Here is a 22017-nt window from a genome sequence, read left to right as displayed (position 1 = left end):
GATGCATGGTCGAACTTTTTAGATTGAGACATAATGAATGACTAGACAGATGGCTTAGATAGGTATATAGATAGACAGATAAACAGATAGGTAGATAAATAGAAGACAGACAGATAGATATATAGATTAAAAAAAGACAGACAGAAAAATGGGGGTGGGGGAGAGAGAGCCAGCCAGCCAGAAAATACTTGCATTGTGATTTGGGGGAGATGACATTGACATCTGGAGGGATGAAGAAAGTTGGCACTTAAGTTGGGCCTTGAGGGAAACTAGATATTATGAGAGACTAAGTTGAAGATGAATTTTATTTCAGGTTTGAGAGGTAATTAGTGCAAAAGAAGATGTTGACTGGGAGAATTAATCCATTCAGGTTTAATGTTCTGAGATGGAACTACTGGTGAGTGAATGTAACCTCATCTAGTCTACTCTATCTAGTTGGCTCAAGAGAGAGGTCCAAGATCCACACTAAAATTGATGCATTGGCAGATACTTGGATCAACTCTTTTGTGAGCCATGGACTTTGCCTCTAGCAAATCTTATGAGTGATGGTTACCTTTCCATTTTGAAGGCACAGATAATGTGCAACAAACAAGTAGACCTAATGATTTCTGATTTCTCCCACCTCTAATTTGGGAGACTGTAGAAGGTAGAAATGTACTTTAATATGAGGTACTAATTTTTGCCTTGGGAAGGATATGGATCATTGCATGCAAAAGTTTATTGGAGTTAGTTCTAAACAGCTCATAATTGTTAAAATTTTAGTGTGAGCACTTACACTTTGGAAATATGCAAATATTACAAGAAGGGTTGATTTATTGTTTTGTTGATTATCTATAGATTAAGAAAATGGTGGAGAAAATATTAATAATGCAGATTAAACTTAAAAGTATCAGCTAAAATATTCCAGGGTTCAGGAGGACTTGAGTTCAAGTATAGTCTTAGACACTTAATAGCTGATGACTCTGGGCAAGTCATTTAACTTGTCCCTTAAGTTTCCTCAATTATAAAATAAGGATTATAGCACTAAACTCCCAAAGTTGTGAGCATCAAATGAGAAAATATTTATAAAGTACTTAGTACAATACCTAGCACATGACTTTTAATAAATGCCTTCTTTTTCTTCTTCTTTCTGTACTGCCTCCCACCTCCCCTCCCATTTTTCTTTTCAGAGAATTAGAATATTTCAGAGAGACATTTACCAGCATATTCCTGATTGCATGTGATAGCACAACTGGCTAATAAAGATTTTATATAAGTATACTTTTATCAATTTAATTAAATTGTTTATAAAATGTAAGGGTCTGAAACAACTCTAGATAAGGAATAGCAAAGGGTGTGTATGTGTGTGTGTGTGTGTGTGTACAAAGTGGTAAGATCTGAATTGCTAAATGACCATTCATGATTGACAGGTATTCTGAGACAAATAAATTCCTTAAATAACAATAAGGGCCACATGAATGGCAGAAACTGCATAGTCCTGACTATAGGTGGGATCAACAAGTCATTCGATAATTATACTCCCAGTTTTGTACTACTTTGAGATTTGGTTGATTCTTGCCCTTTGTTATTGAAGAAGATCAAAACAACAAATTTCCATGTGTTTGACTATGGTTGTCTGATCAGACAATGTGAGCTGGGAATGTTCTACCATAGGTTGGGCACAAATAGTCCATATGAAAACCTGGGGTGTTTACTCTAAACTTACATATCTCACATTTCCTTTGAGCTGCTTCAATTCTGCCTTGCTCGTAGAGTGCAGCTTCCTCTCTGATGAGGGCACGCCATGCTGGGAGGTCCTGCCAGTGTCTCCTATGCTGCAAAATCAATTCTAAAGTTCTTAAGACAGACCTTGAGAATGTCTTTGTGTTGCTTTTTCTGTCATCTTCCTTTCTCTCCTCTCCTCCCCTTCTGCTGTGAACACTTGCACTGCGAATTGTACATAAAATAGTATTTTTGGCAAGCATGCATTTGACCTTTGAACAATGTGTCCCATCATAGTTGCACTCTATGTAATAATGTTTGAACACTTGGCAGTTTATCTCAAGAAAGCATTTCAGTGTCTGGTATCTTCTCCTGCCAAGTGATCTTCAGAATCTTCCTAAGACAACTGAAATAGAAGTGATTCAGTTTCCTGGCATTACTGTTAGATACAGCAATGAGGTCAGCACAAGGACTCTAGCCCTTCAGTTTGGTAGTCAGTCTAATATCTCTTCTCTCCTACATTTTCTTTCTGAACCTCCCAGAACCAGCTCTGGCCATGTGTATGTCAATCTCATTACCAATGTGTACCTTCTTGGAAGTCATTGCCAAGGTAAGTGAACTTGTAGCAGAGGAAATATTAGGCAAAGAAAAATGTGCTAGAATTAACTTTTTTCTTTCTGAACTAGTCTTACATTAACAGCAACTCCCATCCCATTGTTCAAAGCTATCTCTACTTGAAACCCACCTATACCTACCTACTCTCATCCCATTGTTCAAAGTTATCTTAAAGAAACTGAAAATAATCCAAACCCTACCCATGGATCCTTCCTATAATTCAAGGTTAACTTTCTGAAACTATTCAGAATCTGCACATATGCCCAGTTCATTGTTCAAAGCTATTTTACCAAAAAAGGGAATCGGGGGGGGGGGGTTCTTATATATCTTGCTGGTGGTCTCAGAGGTTACTCTCCACCCAGAGGGAACCCTAAGGTACATACTTACCCCTCCCAAACCCCTCCCAGAATAAACAATGTATACTATGCTACTACTAAAAAAAATCTTAACTTTCATTCTTGGCTTTTGCTTATCTTAAGGGGGGGAAAAGCCCTGATGCATGGAATAAGCTTTTTTTGTCCCTAAATACTTCTAGGTTAAGTTGATCCTTTTGGTGAATTCTTTCATACATTCTCACATATCACTATACTGATAAAGGAGCAATATTGGAAAAATATTTGTCTGGCATTTTCCTGTAATCTTAAGGAAATATTACCTGTTGTTGCCCTGAAAAGGACTCAATAGCCCTCACACCATAGGTACTAATCTTCCTTGAACACACTCTTCATCTAGCTTTGAGATTTAAAAAGTGCATTTTGCATAACAACCACTGGGGTAAGAGATGGGAATACATTTGAATGAGGAGGTAATGGATAAACTGTTTTGTCTGGAGACCACATAGTCAATAAATTTTAGAGATTAGTCTTGAACCCAGATCTCTTTATTTTAGGTTTTTTACTCTATCAGAGCTTCTTAATTTTGAATGCTTATGATGGGAGGTCAACACATAGAAAGCAAATATTTTCTTGCTAATCCCTATGGTCAGTCATCTGTCTGTTCACCAAAGCACACTAATCACAAATTGCATATGTCTATTCATGATGACTGAGGATATAGAACTAGAAGGAGCCAAAGAAATCTAATCTTGCAGACCATTTTACAAATGAGAAAAGTCAAGTCAAGCCAACAAACATTTATTAAGTACCTATTATGTGCCACACCATATTAATTACTAAGAATAACTCCTGTTCTTGGGAAGTTCAGTTTAATGGGGAAGGCACCATGGAAAAAATTGCACAATTGGGTTGATGACCATCCTTCATTCTCAAAGAAGACCAATGACAGAAGGAAGGTGATGCAAATGATTTGGATTTGAATGGAGGGGTGCTATGCTGGTTCACAGCCTCATTTTTCCTCTGTAGTCATCTGGATCCAGTGGCCAGATTTAGAATAAGATGATTGAAGATGGCCTTGGATGCTGGAAGGGATATAAAGGGTCTCACACAACATCACAAAAAAGTAGCAGAACAAATGGAGTTGGCTCTGAATGTAGAGGGAGACAATGGCTTTTTAATGTTAGGTCTTTTCAAGGCCACAGTTTGACTGAAATAAAGAGGTCAAGAATGATCGCTTCCAAAAAGAAAAAAAAAACCCTAGAAAAACACAAAAATGAAGCTGGGGGGATATGACCCAAGAACTTTTCAGTGATTAAGGCAGGTAAGAAAGGAAAGAAGCAAAAAAATCTCTTTTGCATAGTCCAAAGGAAGAGTTAAAAGTCAATCTGGTAGGGTAAGATCTCAGAATTTCTGGCCAAAACAGAAATAATTACTATTTACATTTACTCTGAACAAATAAGTGTTCAAACAATGATCAATAGGGTTTAGCCTGAGATCCAAGAAGTGAAGAAAGAAGTGAAATGTCTCAGGTGAGGTTACACAGGTAGGAAGTAGGTAAGGGAAACATTAAAATTTAAAGTATTTAAAAGTCTTCCAACTTCAAATTCAGTGTTTTCCTAGTATATCAATGATATTGACAGAAAGGAGTTCTTAACCTGGGGTCTGCAGATAGTGTTAGGGACCTCTGAACTTGGGGAAAAAATTACATCTTTATTTCCATTAACCTTTAGTTTCCTTTGTAATTCTCTGTATTCTGTTTTACGCATTGAAACCATTATTTTGAGAAGGAATTCAGAGGTTTCACCAGATTGCCACAGAATCCCGTGTCATACAAATAAATAAAAAAGTTAAGAGCCTTTTAAGAGCATCAGTTAAAAGAATTTCCAACTTTTTTGAGGTGATGCCCATTGGTTCAGTCTGTAGGAGGGTTCCCTCACATGATGAGGAAAGGTTTTGTTTATGTCTCAATATTGATCTATTACCTTCTATTGGACAGGAGAGAGGAGGAACTTTACAAATTCCCTACTGGTAGGATTCCCATGTTATCTAATTCTGAGAATCAATGTGATTTGTTGGAAAGAGTGTTGGATTTGGAACCAGTAGTTTCACATTTGAACTCTTCCACTTAGGCCCTTTGAGAATCTGGGTGAACTCTCTGGGCTTAATCTGGAAAATGGAGGAGTAGGGTTAGAAAATCTCAAAACTTCCTTCCATCTCTCAATCTAGATTCTCTGAGTCCTTGAAATAGTTTCTGTTTGAGCTCTAAAGCAGCTTCATTTGACTTAGTTCAAAACCTTGAACATGTTCTCTGTGACATTTTGTTCTTGTTTGTTTAATGAATATTGACTTCCTTATTTACATTCTGGGATTTTAACCCATGTACCCATTTCTCAATACAAAAATATTGATTTATCATGATTTCTATAACCTTGAGTAGGTTTCTAAAGTTAAGCTATTGGTTTTCCTTCAATTACATAAATATCAGAATGAAAAGGAAATTTTAAAAAATACAACATATCTCTGTTCAAGAAAGTACTATGTTTAATATGCTTCTGTGAATAATGAATAGTGCCTTATGAATATATATTTTTATTTATCTAATTTCTGCACTTCTAAGAGCAAGGTGAATGAAAAGGTCACAGATCATCTAAAGAAATCTTATCAATTTACAATTGAATAGATAGGTATACCTTGCTTTGGACTCCCTAAACTTCATTAGATAAGTCTTAAACTCCAATACTCCAGGTTTTGATAAGACCTACCCCCATATTTAGTATTACTGATATTCTTTCAGGAGAAAGAAGGGATCATTCCTGAAATTAGTGGAATTATTAAAATTAATGAAATTATTGATAACCATTCTTATCCTTAGTGGTATGACTCAAAACACAGTGGACTGACTTAAATATAGCTGTGAACTCCCTGATGTAAAAATACTGAGGGTCCCATCTTCTGAAAAACCTCCCTTCTGACCATATCAGGGAAATAAAAATTAGTCACCAAAATGAGATTATTGTAGGTCTAGCAAACATTAAATATATGAATATTGTTTTGTCTTTTATTTCAAGAATAATATTTCACCTCATCACTAATTAAATAAAAATTAAAATAATTCTGAGGTTCAAATTTCTTTCCAACAATTTAGCAAAGATAGCCCCCCCTCAAAACCACTCATAAAACCCACAAAGCCAGAACAAGCCAATATTGAGGTGTTAAGGAAACACAGATTGTCCATTAGCTTGTCCATGTTAAAAAACAAATAAAAAATATTGAAAAAATTGACTGAATTTAGTTCTTTTTGTTTCAGTGATCCTACTATTGAGTATATCCTAGGAAAGCAAAGTGCCATATGTACTAAAATATTCATGGTAGCACTTTTTATCATAAAAATGAATTGAAAATTTCATAATTACCTATTGATTGATAAATGGTGGAACTGACTGTGGCATATTGTTGTGTGGTAAGAAGTGATTAATTTGGAAAACTTAGAAACATAGGAAGATTTGGATGAATGTATGCAGAGCAAGAAGCCATATATTCATTACATACATGATGAATACATAATGAACACATGATGCAAGTCAAATTATGAGTAACTATCCTAACTAATCTCTTTCTTGGAGAACAAATAATGAAATATATTTCCATTCCCTTAACTGGCATGAATGATTATGGAATCAGAGCAGGAACATAGATTTAAAACCTTAAAAGTTGCAGTTAGTCCAAACCTCCATTTCTTCATTTTATGAGGAAAATGAGATCCAGAGAAGAGAAATTTTTTTGCCTGAGGTCACACAGATGGCAGATTCTTTCTGCCCCTTGCTGTTAATTGCAATGGCAGATGTCACCATATCAGTTATTGTTTAACTATTTTTCTTTGTAACAAAGAGGGTTCCATTCAGGGTTGTCTTTAGTTGTCTGTGAGAAAGAGATATTAGATACTGCAAGCAAATGTCAGAGTAGATTTTTGAGCACAAGTCTTCCTGACCTTACCACTGTAGCATGTTGACTCTATACATAACCATGTCTTCACCGACTTAGTTGTTTTTCCACATGCTAGCTATTTCTAGGAAGACTTTTAAGCTTTACTCTCGAATAAAAGACTAGATTTTTAGGGTTGCTCATTGAGAGAGTTTGTTTTCTTAAGGTCTAAATAACTCTCTCAATGAGCAACCCTAAAAATCTAGTCTTTTATTCGAGAGTAAAGCTTAAAAGTCTTCCTAGACTTTCAGTCAGTCAATAGTATTCATTGAGTGGTCACTGGGTACAATGTGTTATACCAAACCTAATCAGGAAAAACATTTTGTAAAATATGATACTGAGGAGAATATGTGTTCATTCTGGAAGTAGCTGTGGATGAAAAAAATGTTATTGATCCTTGTAGCTGTGCTTGAAAGGTCAATGTGAGAACAGAGGTTCTTTCAAACCAGAGAATGCTAAGCCTGTATCTTGGCTTAGGGTTTCAATTTTGGGCTTTGATAAACTTTGTGTCACTGATGCTGGGGGCAGTATGTTGGTAAATATTTTAACAACAAACTAGATAAGTGGGGAATATAGAATAGATCATGGACACATTTTTAAGTTTAATCTACATTATTCTTCACATTTTCTCTATCACTTTCCTAAGTCTAGACCATCCACAAAGCAATAAGTCAAACCAGGATTAAGTATTTTTCCATTTCCATGGTGCAAATGCTCAGACTGAAATTATTTATTTATTTGTTTATTTTTTAAGAAAGATTTTATTTCTCTTGACTTTTATAATTTTTCCCCTAATCTTGCTTTCCTCTCCTCACCCCCAGATAAGGCAATCTGTTAGTAAGACTGAAAATTTAACATGTATTCTTATGAGCCTATTCAAGTGACTCCAGCACATCCCTGAGGGATGCCATTCTCTCTAATAAAATGTATTGGGAATCAGGCTGCTGCTGATTCTTTCTTCTTTTTCTCCCCCTCCCCCTCCCCTTCACCCCCTCATCCCTACCTCCCCCCCCCTCCCCTTCCCCCCCTCCCCCCCCTTCCTCCCCTTCCTCCTCCTTTCTCCTCAAGTGAAAACAGTATACTTCTCAGTAGAATTGCTCAGTATTCACTTAGGTTGTTGCCTAACTCTATAGGCATAATGAATAGAGAGGTAGCTGATCTTATCAAGAAGATCCAAATTCAAGTCTACTGGAGAGCATCATACTTATGGGAGAAGGGGGGGGTGAGAGAATCTTTTCTTCCCTCCTTCCCACCCCCCACTCTCACATGCTTTGCTGCACTACCTTGGAGAAGTGAAAGGGGAAGGAAGAGATAGAGAATGCGTCCAAATGAATCCCTTCTCCAGCATTGACTCTACTTGGGACTACTTATTAATCTTTTCAGCAAAAATTAGACGTTTCTGATGTTATCAGTTGCCTTTATTTTTACAATTTGATTAGTAGTCTATAGTACTCTACTGAGTTATCAGTAGAGAACTGCTTTAAACTCTATTAACAGAATGTTAGGAAAATTCCCAAATTTCATCAGGGACTTCCTTGATCTTATCTCTTTATATTTATGAGGATAGTATGTAGAGCCATCTATACACATCTCTGTGTGTGTGTCTATCTACCTAAATTTGAATTTATGGCCATGTACATATATGTACCTACAAAACACAAACATACATAATTTATACACATAGGCACATCATATAAACATAAGAAGAATATACAAATACATGCATTTAAATATACAAACATGTACATATCTAAACATACATGTAAATATATAATCTCACTTATCCTTCAGAAGGATGCAAAGAATAGTAAAGGACAAAATCCCTTATCTCAAGAAGTCCACAGTGTAATTGTGGAGGCAACATAAAAACAGCTATGTATTATATATAATATATATATATATATATTATATATATAATAAATTGGAAATAATGAAGAGAGAAGACATTAGAATGAAGGGGGATTGGGACAAGCTTCCTGGAGAAAGTGGGTTTTTAGTTGGAACTTGATGGAATGCCAGGAAGTAGGGGCAAGGAGGTAGATCCTGCCAGGCCATGGGGGACAGCCAGAGAAAATATCTTGACTCAAGATGGATGTGAGTAGCAGTAAGGGGGCTAGTGTCACTGGACTTGGGGTTGGGGTATGAGAGGGAATTAAAACTGAAGGAAAACTGAAAACCGAAACATTAATTTGTAAAGGACTTTGCTTGGTAGAGGATTTTACATTTGCTTTGGAAGGTGATGGGGAGCCCCTGGGATTTATGGGGGGGCAGGGGTAGAAATGATCTAAAAGAATGAGGAGTAGGAATGACATCTAGTTTGGGAGCCCAGGAGGATGATGGTACCCTCAATGATAATTAGGAAATTTGGAAGGAGTGAAGCTTTGGGGGAAATAAGAATTCAGTTTTGAATCCATTGAGATTAAATTGTCAATGGGATTTAACCTATGGTCACACAGCTAGTAAGTGACAGAGATGAAATTAAAATATAGATCTCTTGTGACTCTAAATCCAACACTGCTCATAACTAGTTAGGTGCATATCATCAATGCTACAGATTTCTCTCATTTAAAGAATACTTATCAGAAATATAAAACTAATGGCAGAGATGATTCTGGAAAGATGGCAGAGGAGGCCAGAAAATTCCAAGTTCTCCAGATTTCCTCCACAAACAAGACAAAAAAAGCACCTTAGGGTGAATGAAGAGTGGCAAAAATAAACAAGAGTTAGGGCAGAACAGTGATTCCGCTGAGATAACCAGAGAAGATCTGAAGAAAGATTCCAGGAGAGAGGGTCAGCTCTGGTGATATGTAAATACCACCAGACTAACTCTGCTAAAATAGCAAGTGGGGAGAGCAGCAGGGTGGGAGGTATTCTCAGACTCAGTCACTCCCAGACAATGTGGGGAGTCAGTGTCTAAGGGGGGAAAGATTGAGGACCCTCTGCTATGAAGGATTGCCAAGGCCAGCTGTGCTGCTCAGACTTGGTCCTGTTTGAGAAAGATTCAACACACTCCCAGTGAGTGCAGAAGCAATGTTGCCTGGATGCTGTTACCTGTGGACATCTCCAGGAGAGCTGAGTTCTTGGGTCTCAGTTTCAGGGCAGAGGTTTTAGTCTGTGGAGGATTCTTAGGGATTAAGATCATTTCTGGCATAGTGTGCTGAAGGAGCCTATCTATGGCTTGGAGGAGGAAAAGAGTGCAAAGCTTTATCAGTAAGAAGGACCCAAGGTCAGAGGCACCATCCCATATCCCCCAGGACCAGCGGTGAAGATAACAACAAAGTGATAAAAATAAACAAACAAATAAATGAATAAATAAGTAAAAGAATAGATAAAGGAGAAAGAACACAACCACAGACAGTTAATATGGGAATAGAGAAGATTGGGGTTCATCTTCAGAGGAGGATGCTGAAACAAAGAAAGTCTCTCCAATCCAAAGAGTAATGTCAAATGATCACCTGCCCAAAAAAGAATTCATAGAACTCAAAAAGCAAATCCCTTAAAAATCAAATAAGAGAGATTAAAGAAAAAATTAAAAAAAAGAACAACCCAAGAAAAGCAAGAAGATAATGAAAAGAAAGTCATCCATCTGGAAAAGGAGATCCAGAATTTTAAGGAAGAAAACAATTCCTTAAAAATTAGAATTGGGCAGGGGAAGCCAGAGGTGTTATAATACCAATAAATAATACAACAAAATATAAAAAATGAAAAAATAGAAGAGAATACAAACATCTCAGAAGAACTTATCTGAAGAAAAGATCAAAAAGAGAAATGAACTATGTGAAAGCTAAGATAAAAAAATACAAGAAATAATTAAAGAAAATTGTTCTGAAGTGTTAGAACAGGAGGGGAAAGCAGAAATAGAAAAAAAAAATTCACCAATCATCACTTGAAAGAGATCCTAGGAGGAAATTCACAGAAATATCATGATCAAATTCCCAACCACTTAGATTAAGGAAAAAATATGAGCAACAAGGAAAAAAATTCAAAAACAACAGTCGCAATTAGAATTACAGAAGACCTAACAGCAGCTACATTAAAAGTCTGCCAATCTTGGAACTCTACACATATCAAAAAGCAAAAGGACTGAAGTTGTGGCTGAAAATAGCATTCCCAACAAAGTTAAGCATAATCCTGAACAGAAAAAAAATGGACATTCAAAAAATTGCCAAAGTTTCAGGATTTGTGGCAAAAAGACCTGAACTTAATAAAAAATTTGACATAAAGATCCAAAAGAACTATAATGTAAACATAGAAGAATGATTACAAGGGACTCAATAAAGACAATTTGGTACTATTTATATGTGGAAATGTAAATCATATGTCTAAGATTGTCATTAATAATTGGATAGTTTGAAAGAAAGATGGGGTAGAAGTATTATGTGACTCTACTTTTTTTTTTTTTTAGGTTTTTGCAAGGCAAATGGGGTTAAGTGGCTTGCCCAAGGCCACACAGCTAGGTAATTATTAAGTGTCTGAGACCAAATTTGAACCCAGGTACTTCTGACTCCAGGGCTGGTGCTTTATCCACTACGCCACCTAGCCGCCCCTATTATGTGATTCTAAAAAATAAAAGTGTAGAAAAAAATAAAAAGAGTAATTATCTCAAACAAATGAGATGCAAGAAGAAGAACTGATACAGAGGAATCCAATGGGGAAGAAGGTCTAGAAGTTCTAGAAACCTACTCTCATTGGGAATGGCTCAATGAGGGAACATGACATACATAGAGATAGATAGAGATAGAGATAGAGATGATATAGATATAGATTAAATATAGATATAGATATGATATAGATGTAGATGTAGATATAGATACAGACATAGATATAGACATAGATATAGATTAGATATAGATGTAGATATAGATGTAGATGTAGATATAGATGTAGATATAGATATAGATATAGATAGATATAGATATATCTAGAAGAGTATAAAAGCCTTCTAAATTCAGAAAGAAATAAGAGGCTACAGGGATACAGCGAGGAAATGAGTTATAAGGAAGGTATTGAAGGATAACTAGATTAAAAGAAATCATAGTGTATAGAAGGGTATATATAGAAAGGAGAGATTCTTAGAGGAGGATTGGTTAAGGAATAGGAGGGTAAGGTCTTGGGTAGAAGTAAAACAGAGGATCTGCTTTCAGAAAATGTTGTAAAAATGAGAGAGGCACACAAACATAAAATAAAGTTAAATAGTAGAATATATTTTTTAAAAAGACAGAAGTAGTAATCATGATCTCAGATAAAGTTAGTTAAAATAGATTTAATCAAAAGAGAAATAGGGAAACTGTATCAGTAATTTTAATCTATATTGTTTTAGACTATTTAAAATAATAGATGATGAGTGGAAATAAGTATATGTTTTTACACTTTTGTATATGAATGTATGTGTGTCTGAATACATATGAACATGCATGTATATATACATGTCTTTGAATGTGTATATATGTACACAGGTGTGCATACATGTATGTGTATTTGTGTATGTAAATATATGTTCATTCTTATCTGCAGCCTTCTTGGGGTGGAGAGAGACGAAAAAAATAAAATAAGTTCAGAGCAGCAAACAAAAGAAAACCTACAAAGAAACAAATAATAGATAGACAATTTTGAATTCAATATGTAGTATTTATTATATAGGCTTTCTTGAAATGGAAATTTATTGCTTTATATTTTGAATACTCTAATGTTCTGCTGTGTGCACAAGGCAATTTTTTCTTTTCTTATTTTGTATTTAAGTTTAAAAATAAAAAACAAAGAACTATAAAAAAAAAAGTACCCCATGTTGCCTGTGGACTGAACCAGATTAAAATATATTTGGGAAACATTTTACAAAATAAAAATTCAACAAAACCTTAATAATATTACACTTTAAAACTCTATCAATGCAACTTACCAAACATCACATGGATACTAGGCAGAGACAGGATTTGAAATCAAGATGCTTTGACTCCAGACCCATAGTTCTTTATGCTGTACTACTGCTGCTTCTACTTAAAGCTCACTCAAAAACATTTCATTCTACTGCATTAATACATTATCTTTAGTTGAATCTCTCAGTTAATCATTCCCCTGTTTACTAATCTAGTTATTTTCTCAAAAAAGGAAATGACTTTATTCTCACATGAGTTATTCTTTTTGTCTTTCAGTGATAATTGCTTCCATTTAAAAAATTCTAATTTGCCTTATTTGAATTAACTTTTAATCATGAGTATAATTGCTAGACACAGCTATAATTTTTGAAGACAAAATTTGCTTAAAATTTGTACATACAGAAAGTTTTCTATCTCTAATATATATTCACTATTTTCATTTCTAATTGACTATTAGTTTGATTTTTTTTTTGCTTTAATCTTTGGACAGTGTAGTTTAGTGGAAATATTGTTAGACACAATGACAAGAGTCATGGGATCAATTTTTGCTTTCAACAATTACTAGATATTTAACCATAGGCAAGTCACTTAACCTCTTTGAGCCTCAGTTTCCTCATATTGTAACATGGGCATAATAAAAACTGTAGCACCTACCTCACAGAGTGATCATGAAGATAATAATGAGATAATGTATGTAAAGCACCTTGCACTTAAAACAGTATAAATGTCTACCTTTGTATTTCTTCATTTTTAAATCCATTTTGTTTGGGGCATAGCATTTTTTTTTATTAAGAGTTACCCCTTACCTCAATTTTAGTCTTGAACAGTATTGCTAAAACTTAATCATTCATATTGGTTCTGTTTTTAGGTTTTACTATTTTAATTAATTAAGCACCATTTTAATTAGCTACTATTTTTCATTTAAAAAACCCTTAGTGATAGATTGGCATGTTATATTTATTTAATAATTATCAATCTGAAAAACAGATAAATCATCATTTGGTCAAGCTCAAATTTGTTTTAAGTCTGTCATGTATCCTTAAATAAGCTGCAAAATTCCTTTAACTATATTAAATTGCATTTTTATGCTTTGGGGGCTCAAATTTTTAACTTGTGATCTCAGAAAAGAATTATTAGAAAAATTATTTGAAGCATTTATAACTTTAAAAGATTAGTTTTTCACTTCTCACACAAATTAAATCAGACTTAATAACTGGGCAAATATCAACTGCTCACGGATAGGTAGAGCTAATATAATAAAAATGACAATTCTACAAAAACTAAACTACCTGTTTAGTGCCCTGCCACTCAAAATTACAAAAAATTACTTTAATGAGTTAGAAAAAGTTGTAGGTAAAATTCATATGGAGAAATAAAAAGTCAAGAATTTCCAGAAATTTAATGGGGAAAAAAGTGCAAAAGAAGGGGGCTTAGCCCTCCCTCATCTAAAATTATATTACAAAGTATCAGTCATCAAAACTGTCTGGTATTGGCTAAGAAATAGAATGGTGGATCAATGGAATAGACTAGATGTAATAACAGGAATTGATTATAGTAATCTGCTGTTTGATAAACTCAAAGAGTCCAGCTATTGGGATAAAAACTGCTGGGAAAATTGGAAGTTAGTATGGAAGAAACTTAGATTAGACCAACACCTAAAACTCTTTACCAAGATAAGATCCAAATGGTTACAGGATTTAGACATAAAAAACAATACTATAATCAAATTAGAAGATCAAGGACTAGTTTACCTGTCAGATCTATGGAAAGGGGAGCAGTTTATGACCAAGGAGGAGATGGAGAACATCACTAAAAACAAACTAGACAATTTCGATTATATTAAATTAAAAAGCATTTGCACAGATAAAATCACTGTAACCAAGATCAAAAGAAATTAGTAAATTGGGAAACAATCTTTACAACTAATTATTCTTACAAAGGACTCATTTCTAAAATATACAGAGAACTGAGTCATATTTTTTAAAAAAAAATCCATTCCCCAATTGACAAATGGTCAAAGGATATGCAAAGGCAATTTACAGATAAGATCAAAGCAATCCATAGCTATATGAAAAATTGCTCTAAATCATTAATTATTAGAGAAATTCAAATTAAAGCTTCTCTGAGGTACCACCTCACACCTCTCAGATTGGCCAATATGACCAGAAAGGATAATGATCATTGTTGGAAGGGTTGTGGGAAATCTGGGACACTATCACACTGTTGGTGGAGCTGTGAACTCATCCAACCTGTCTGGAGAGCTATTTGGAACTATGCCCAAAGGCCAACAAAAATTGAGTATACCCTTTGATCCAGCAATACCACTATTGGGTCTATACCCTGAAGTGATGATGAAAAAGGGTAAAAACACATCACTTGTACAAAAATATTCATAGCAGCCCTGTTTGTGGTGGGAAAGAATTGGAAATCAAGTAAATGTCTTTCAATTGGGGAATGGCTTAACAAACTGTGGTATATGTATATCATGGAATACTATTAGAAACCAGGAGGGATGGGAATTCAGGGAAGCCTGGAGGGATTTGCATGAATTGATGATGAGTGAGATGAGCAGAAGTAGAAAAACACTGTACACATGGGGGTGATGTTCAACCTTGCTTGTTCCATCAGTGCAACAACCAGGGAAAATTTTGGGCTGTCTGCAATGGAGAATACCATCTGAATCCAGATAAAGAGCCATGGAGTTTGAACAAAGTTCAAAGGACTATTCCTTTTAATTTAGGGGAAAAAAACAGATATATTATTGTCTGATCTTGTTATCTCTTATACTTTTTGTTTCTTCCTTAAGGATGTGATTTCTCTTTCATCACACTCAATTTGGATCAATGTACAACATGGAAACAAAATAAAGACTGACAGATTGCTTTCTGTGGGGGGGGTGGGGGAGGGAAGTAAGATTGGGAGAAAAATTGTAAAACAAATAAAATCTTTAATAAAAAGATTAGTTTTTATGTTTGTGCTTGTGGTTTGGAATAATTTTCCATTATAATTCATATCTTTTTTGAAGGAAAGGTTACAACATGGAAAAACTTAGCATGTACATATGATATTGCATCTTTTTCTTCTCATGTATAAATTATGAATTTTCTTTGCTTTGTATGAACTATACTATGGATCAGACTTTCAGCTTTTTATATTTTTGTATCTTCTTTAAGTGCTAAAATGGGCATGAAGAGGAAAGAAAAAGTAGCTGAATATGAACAAAAAGCTGGGATTACTTAATTATAATGAGTATATATATATATGTGTGTGTGTGTGTGTACTACTGTGATGCAAAGTGATATATTTTCAAATATTTTGTAATATTCAGAAAATAACTAATCTGTAAACATGTTAAACACAAATGAATATGTATGATATTCACCAGATTGCTGCTAAGTAGAGAGGGTGTAACATAAATATGCATATACATGTGGATGAATGTTGAAAAACTTTCATAACATGCAATTAGAAAAATAAAGTAAAATATCAATTAAAAAATAAGAACCTGAACACTTTCCTTACAGCAGCTTGGGGAGGCAGAAGTAGTAATACCAGTCTTATTATTTCCCTTTTATAGATGAGCAAATTAAGGTCCAAGGATCTCGAGCTTCTTGGTCTAACTCAGACAAATAATGAGAGTTGGATTTTTTATTTGAATACAGGACTTGTGATTCTACATTCAATGCTCTTTCTACATATTATACTGCATCCTTACGTCTGCTCCTCCTGGATCTCCATTTCTTTTATTTTAGGAGAAAGAGGAGGACAGAGTAGCTGATCTTCAAGAACATGCATCTAAAGCTGGAATGGATATCAGAGGCCATCTATTCCAAGTCCCTTATTTTACAGACAAGATCATGGAAGGGTGGTGATGATGATGATGATGATGATGATATTTGTCCTTTCTTCTGGAAGAAGATGAAAGCATTAAATTAAGGAGGTGATGCCATGAAATGCATGTGAATTGGATTTAAGTAAGGGAGGGCTGTACTTAGTCACCAGCCTTACTGATCCATATGTAACTAAGAACTGTTACTACTGGAGATGGCCCTGGATGCTGGAAGGGATGTATAGAGATTCACACAATATCACAGAGATAGTGCAGAGGCTGATTTTTGACCCAAGTCCATTGAATCCACCCCCATTGTTGTTTTTTTTTAGGCTTTCTCTTTTTATTTATTTTATTTTATTATTTTATTTATTTTTCCAACTACAGGCAATGGTAGCTTTTCAAATCACTTAAAAAATATTTCATTCCTGCTTTTGTTCTCTTGACATTTTAAGCCATGACTTGGAAATGACAGAACTATTATCTCAAGTCAATGACTTGCCCAAGGACACAACTAGGTAATTATTAAGAGACTGAGGCCAGATTTGAACTCAAGTAAGTCTTCCTAATTCCAAGTCTGGTGCTCTATCTACTGCAACACCTAGCTGCCGCAAAGACAATTTTTACCATTACTTTTTACAAAATGTTGAGTTTTAATTTTTTTTCCTTAAGCAATTTGATATATATATATATATATATATATATATATATATATATATATATGCAATCATATTTCCTTAATCATTTTGTGAAAGAAGAAAGAGAATGAAAGGCAAAAAATGAAGAAAATAAAGTGAAAATAGTATGCTTCAATCTGCCCTCAGATTCCATTGATTTTTATTTTCTGTATATGGATAGGATTTCCCATTATGAGTCCGTTGTAATTGTCTTGGATCATTGTATTTCTGGAGAGGAGCTAAGTCATTCACAGTTGATCATCACCCAGTGTTGCTGTTACATGTACAATGATCTCCTGGTTCTACTGATTTCACTTTGTATCAGTTCATATAAATCTTTCTAGGTTTCTCTGAAATTACATCAGCTTTTCTTATACCACTTGTATAAATTTCCTATGGGCAGTTTAAGTGGTACAGTGGATAGAGTACTGGGCCTGGAGTCAGGAAAACAACTTTCTGATTTCAAATCTAGTCTCAGACATTTACTTAGTAACCCTGGGCAAGTCACTTAACTCTATTTGCCTCAGTTTTCTCATCTGAAAATGAGGTGAAGAAGGAAAGGGCAAACTGCTCCAATGTCTTTGCCTAGAAAATCCTAAAGGGGGTCATGAAGAATCAGATATGACTGAACAACAACAGCAATGTTCAATTACCTCTGTGTCTTTCTTTTATACTTGGTTCCTCCAATAATCCTCTTAAAAGGAGAAATTTTTTAAAAAACAAGTTAGAAATTCAATTGTTAAATCTTTTTATTCTTTGTACAATTCTCCACCATTATTATCACTAAGCAAAGTTCCTGATCTTTTTTTTGGATGCTTCTGCTGTGGCCCAAGTGACTAAAATATAAATTTTTAAAACATAACATTTTAGTTATTTTCAGCATTCATCTATAAGCTGAGAGATAATTCTGTGCATCAATGACATTAATTTCTAGAATTCTGCTACTTTTATGAATTTATTCCCAATCATCTGCCCTTACATCTTCTATATGGATCATTAAAAAAAAATGTTGTTCAAAAAATAAATTTCCCATGAATTCAATCTTACTCTTTTTAGGCAGTTTCCCCTCTTATTCCTAATTAGAATGTAAGCATATATGCACATGTATGTAGGTGGTTAATATTTTGTTCCTTCCTCTCTCCCACCCTCTCTTTCTTTCTTTTTTTTTTGTTTCTTCTTTCTTTCTCTCTTCTCTTTCTTTTCTGTCTTTGTTTTTCATTTTTGCTCTCTTCTATCCTTCTTTCTGTCTTTCTTCTTTTCTTTGACTGTTAACCTCTCTGGTTCTGATAATTTCAACTTCAATGGCCATTTCATCCCTGGTAGTCAGAATCAGGTTCTTTAAGGGGTGATATTATCTTTAATACTAGTCAATTTATTGTCAATATTTATTACTTATCAGATCCTTATCAGTTAAATGTACTTTTTCCTGTATTTTGTCTTAATAATGCCACTCTTCCCCCTTTTCCCTTCTGAATAAGAAACAGAGAAGGACATAGTGGAAAGAGCTTTGACTTGAGTCAGAGATCTTGGCTCCTACCAATCATTTTCCAGTTATAAATATCTCATCAATGATACCTTTGGAGTCAAACTTACTTCCTTACATTTGAATCTCTAGTTCAGGCTATTTCCTAGACTTTGTGCAATTTAATATAGATATCTGAAACCATAGGTTTTATATCTGTCTCTTGTCTTAGAAATTTCATTATTATTCTCTTCTGCTATTCTATCATACTTGGAATACACTAATTAATATAAAGTTTTCATCTTGTTATTTTAAGGCCTTACTTACCAGATGCATAAGAGTCCAAGTAAATATCTTTACATATGTTTATATGAGCTTGTTTATACATGCACACACATGTATAAGCATAATTTAATAATAGTAATGATGTTTGTCCTTCATTCTCTTTTTTTTTTTTTTTTTTAGATTTTTCAAGGCAATGGGGTTAAGTAGCTTATACAAGGCCACACAGCTAGGTAATTATTAAATTTCTGAAGTCTCATTTGAACCCAGGTATTCCTGACTCCAAGGCCGGTGCTCTGTCCACTGTGCCACCTAGCTGCCCCTGTCCTTCATCTTGAAGAAGACCATGACCTCAGGGAGGTGATGCCATGACAAGAACATGAATTGTATTTGAGTGAGGGAATGCTATGCTATGTTATGCTAAGTCATCAACCTCACTTTCTCCTCCAGTCATCTGGATCCAATGGCCAGATATGAATCAGAATGACTGGAAATGGCCCTGGATGTGAGACAATCAGGGTTAAATGACTTGCCCAAGGTCACACAGTAGTAAGAGTCAAGTGTCTGAGGCTGGATTTGAACTACCTCCTGTCTCCAAGGTTAGTGCTCTATCCACTGTGCCACCTAGCTGCCCATATGTATATATTCAAATGTAGTTACATATATATATATAATACATATATATATTACATTTTGGACTATATCCCTGAAAAAAGAACATATCATTTCTTTATTTTGAGCTGTGTTCTCCAAATTCAAGTCCCATTCTCAGGCACCATTATCTTGATCAGTTGTTTCTTTACCCAATGCAGCTTATTCCTCTAAATTCTATACCTTTGATTTTCAGTCTCAATGAAGACACCATCTGTTCTTTAAAGGTTTTTGTTCTTTCCTACTCCCTACTCTTCCTGCCTGGATCTTTGGCAATGCTCTCTAGATTCCTTCTAGTCAAATAATTTTCTCCTTATGAATCAAGAGAAATGTATAGTATATGGTGTGACAAATGACAGGGATGATAGGTAATGCGAAACTTCTCTCTGTCATATTCCAGAAATATATCCCAAGAATATGTAAATATTCTCCATTGTTTCTCTTAGTTGGTCCAATCTCAGGTGGAATTCAACACTCTTCAGCAAAGATTCACCAATCATCACTCTCATCTCTGCTATGATAACTGATTGGATAATCATTCATTTGATCACACTTGTTAGTCCATGTTATCATACCTTGGAGTGCAAGACAAACAGGATTAAGTGATTTGCTCAAAGTCATACAGCTAGTAAATGATAAGTGTCTGATGATGATGATGATGATGGTGCTTTTCCTTCATTCTTGAAGAAGACCGTGACCTCAGGGAGGTTGATGTCATGACAAGCACATTAACTGGATTTGAGTGAAGGTGTGAGGATTTGAGTCACCAGCCTCACTTTCTCCTCCAGAGTCTTCTGGATCCAATGACCAGATATGAATTAGGATGACTGGAAAGGACCCTGGATGTGAGACAATCAGGATTAAGTGATTCTTTTCTTCCTGAGATTAATGAGTTTCCTGTACTTCTTCTTTGGGAAGAGAGTCATATCTATTATTTAGTACCCAATGTTCAGGAACACTTCTTTCTTTTCTTCACCAGGTCATATTTTCTGAACAAGAGCTTTCTGACCTAGGTCAGGGGTCCCCTCTGCCTTTGTATATTCTTTTTTATTTTTGTTTCCTAATTAAAACAACTCCTCCATTCTTTCAAATAGCACTCCATTTTCCATTATAGCATGAACATTACAAAGGAATTCTACACTTACATAATGTAAGTGGATAAAGGATTGATTGTGGAATGTGTAAGATCTGAGTTCAAATTAGATACTATCTGTTTGACGAAATCTCTGCCTACCTCTGTTTTTTCTTCTGTAAAATGAGGATAATAATAATCTGCCTCTTGAGGTTGTTTTGATGATAAAATCAGATAATATAATATGTAGTGCTTTGCAAAGTTTAGCTATTATTATCATCATATAAGTTTGTAATAGGAGTTGTCTTGCTTTCTCAATTGAACTAGAAGGGAAAGTGGGAGCAAAAGAATATGAATCTTCATTTGAAAAAAATGAAATTTAATTTGAAAATAAAAAACCAGATGTAAAACTCAAAGCCTGACAGAAAAATGATTGTTGTAATTTACCATTTCATTGAATTGGAAAAATAAATTTAAAAACTTAAAATTTAAAATTTAAAAAAGATAAAAAATAAAAACCCACAAAAATACATTAAACTGATCTCATACTTCCATAACTATGCATTCCTGCTGGTTTACTAAGGTCTTAAATAGGAGACCTTTTGTGTTTATTGCTGCTTTGAATGAACTTGCTCCATTTTTAAATTTCCTTCTTAGCCTGGTCCTTTCAAGGGAGCTGAAAGCAATTTAAGGAAGATATACACAAGTCAGATGGATACTTTATGTTACCAGATCTTCCCTGGAAATGGGTAAAATCAATTATGGACATTATAATTTAGAAAGAGACCCACAAGACTTAACCTGATCGACTGAGTTAGAAACCACTGTTAGAAATACAGCTTATGATTGATTTAGGCAAGATTCTTTTTCCACTTTTTTTTTGGTAGCTCTCTTGGTTAACATTCAATTAAACTGACATGAGGATATGCAGGAAATAGACAATCAGGATATTGTTATCAAACAGGGTCAAATTTCTATGCATTTTTCATATCTGGCAAAATGATGGACATATAGAATTAAGCCAATCAGTAATTTGCATCTATTTTGATATGTAAATTATATATACTGTTAGTTTTGACTGTTTTTCCCTACAAGTCCATCATCTGATGAGATTATATCTTTTAGAAATAATTGTTAGTTTTAAATTTCTTATTTCACAATTCTAGTACTTCCTTCAGACATTATTTAAATCTTCAAATACTTGGAATGATTTCTATATTGCCAATTTTGTTCAAACCATAACAATAAAAGTTTCAATTATAGTAAAAGAAACTTAAATTATCCTCTTCCTTCTCAATTGCATGGAACATCATATAGAAATAATCTAAAATTCTTCCAGGCATACAGCAATCTAAAGTATGCTACTTTAAATTTAGCAGTTTAGGAACTGAGGCAGGATACAGTCTATAGATTTAAAGATTTGGAATTTTGAAAGTAACTGAATATTCCCCCATGAATCATTCATTTTATAAAATAAATTCTATAATGACTCTTGTGGGACTGAAGTAATGAACCTACATGGTTGGACACCCTGACTGA

At 34.5% G+C, this 22017-nt stretch overlaps 1 protein-coding gene across 1 annotated transcript in view; it reads right to left on the bottom strand.

Moving 5' to 3' along the window:
• Positions 1–1705: 1705 nt before the first annotated feature.
• The window catches only part of LOC141519181 (uncharacterized), a 60159-nt gene continuing 39847 nt past the window's right edge, over positions 1706–22017 (bottom strand). Inside the window, exon 2 of the mRNA XM_074231567.1 lies at positions 1706–3733. The gene's annotated coding sequence lies outside the window, so the exon portion shown is untranslated. The remainder of the gene's footprint in view (positions 3734–22017) is intronic.

Source organism: Macrotis lagotis, chromosome 3, assembly GCF_037893015.1.
Source record: "Macrotis lagotis isolate mMagLag1 chromosome 3, bilby.v1.9.chrom.fasta, whole genome shotgun sequence".
In the NCBI taxonomy this organism is placed as follows: domain Eukaryota; kingdom Metazoa; phylum Chordata; class Mammalia; order Peramelemorphia; family Peramelidae; genus Macrotis; species Macrotis lagotis.
The sequence above is the reverse complement of the archived record's forward strand: the minus strand, read 5'-3'. Positions and strand labels throughout refer to the sequence as shown.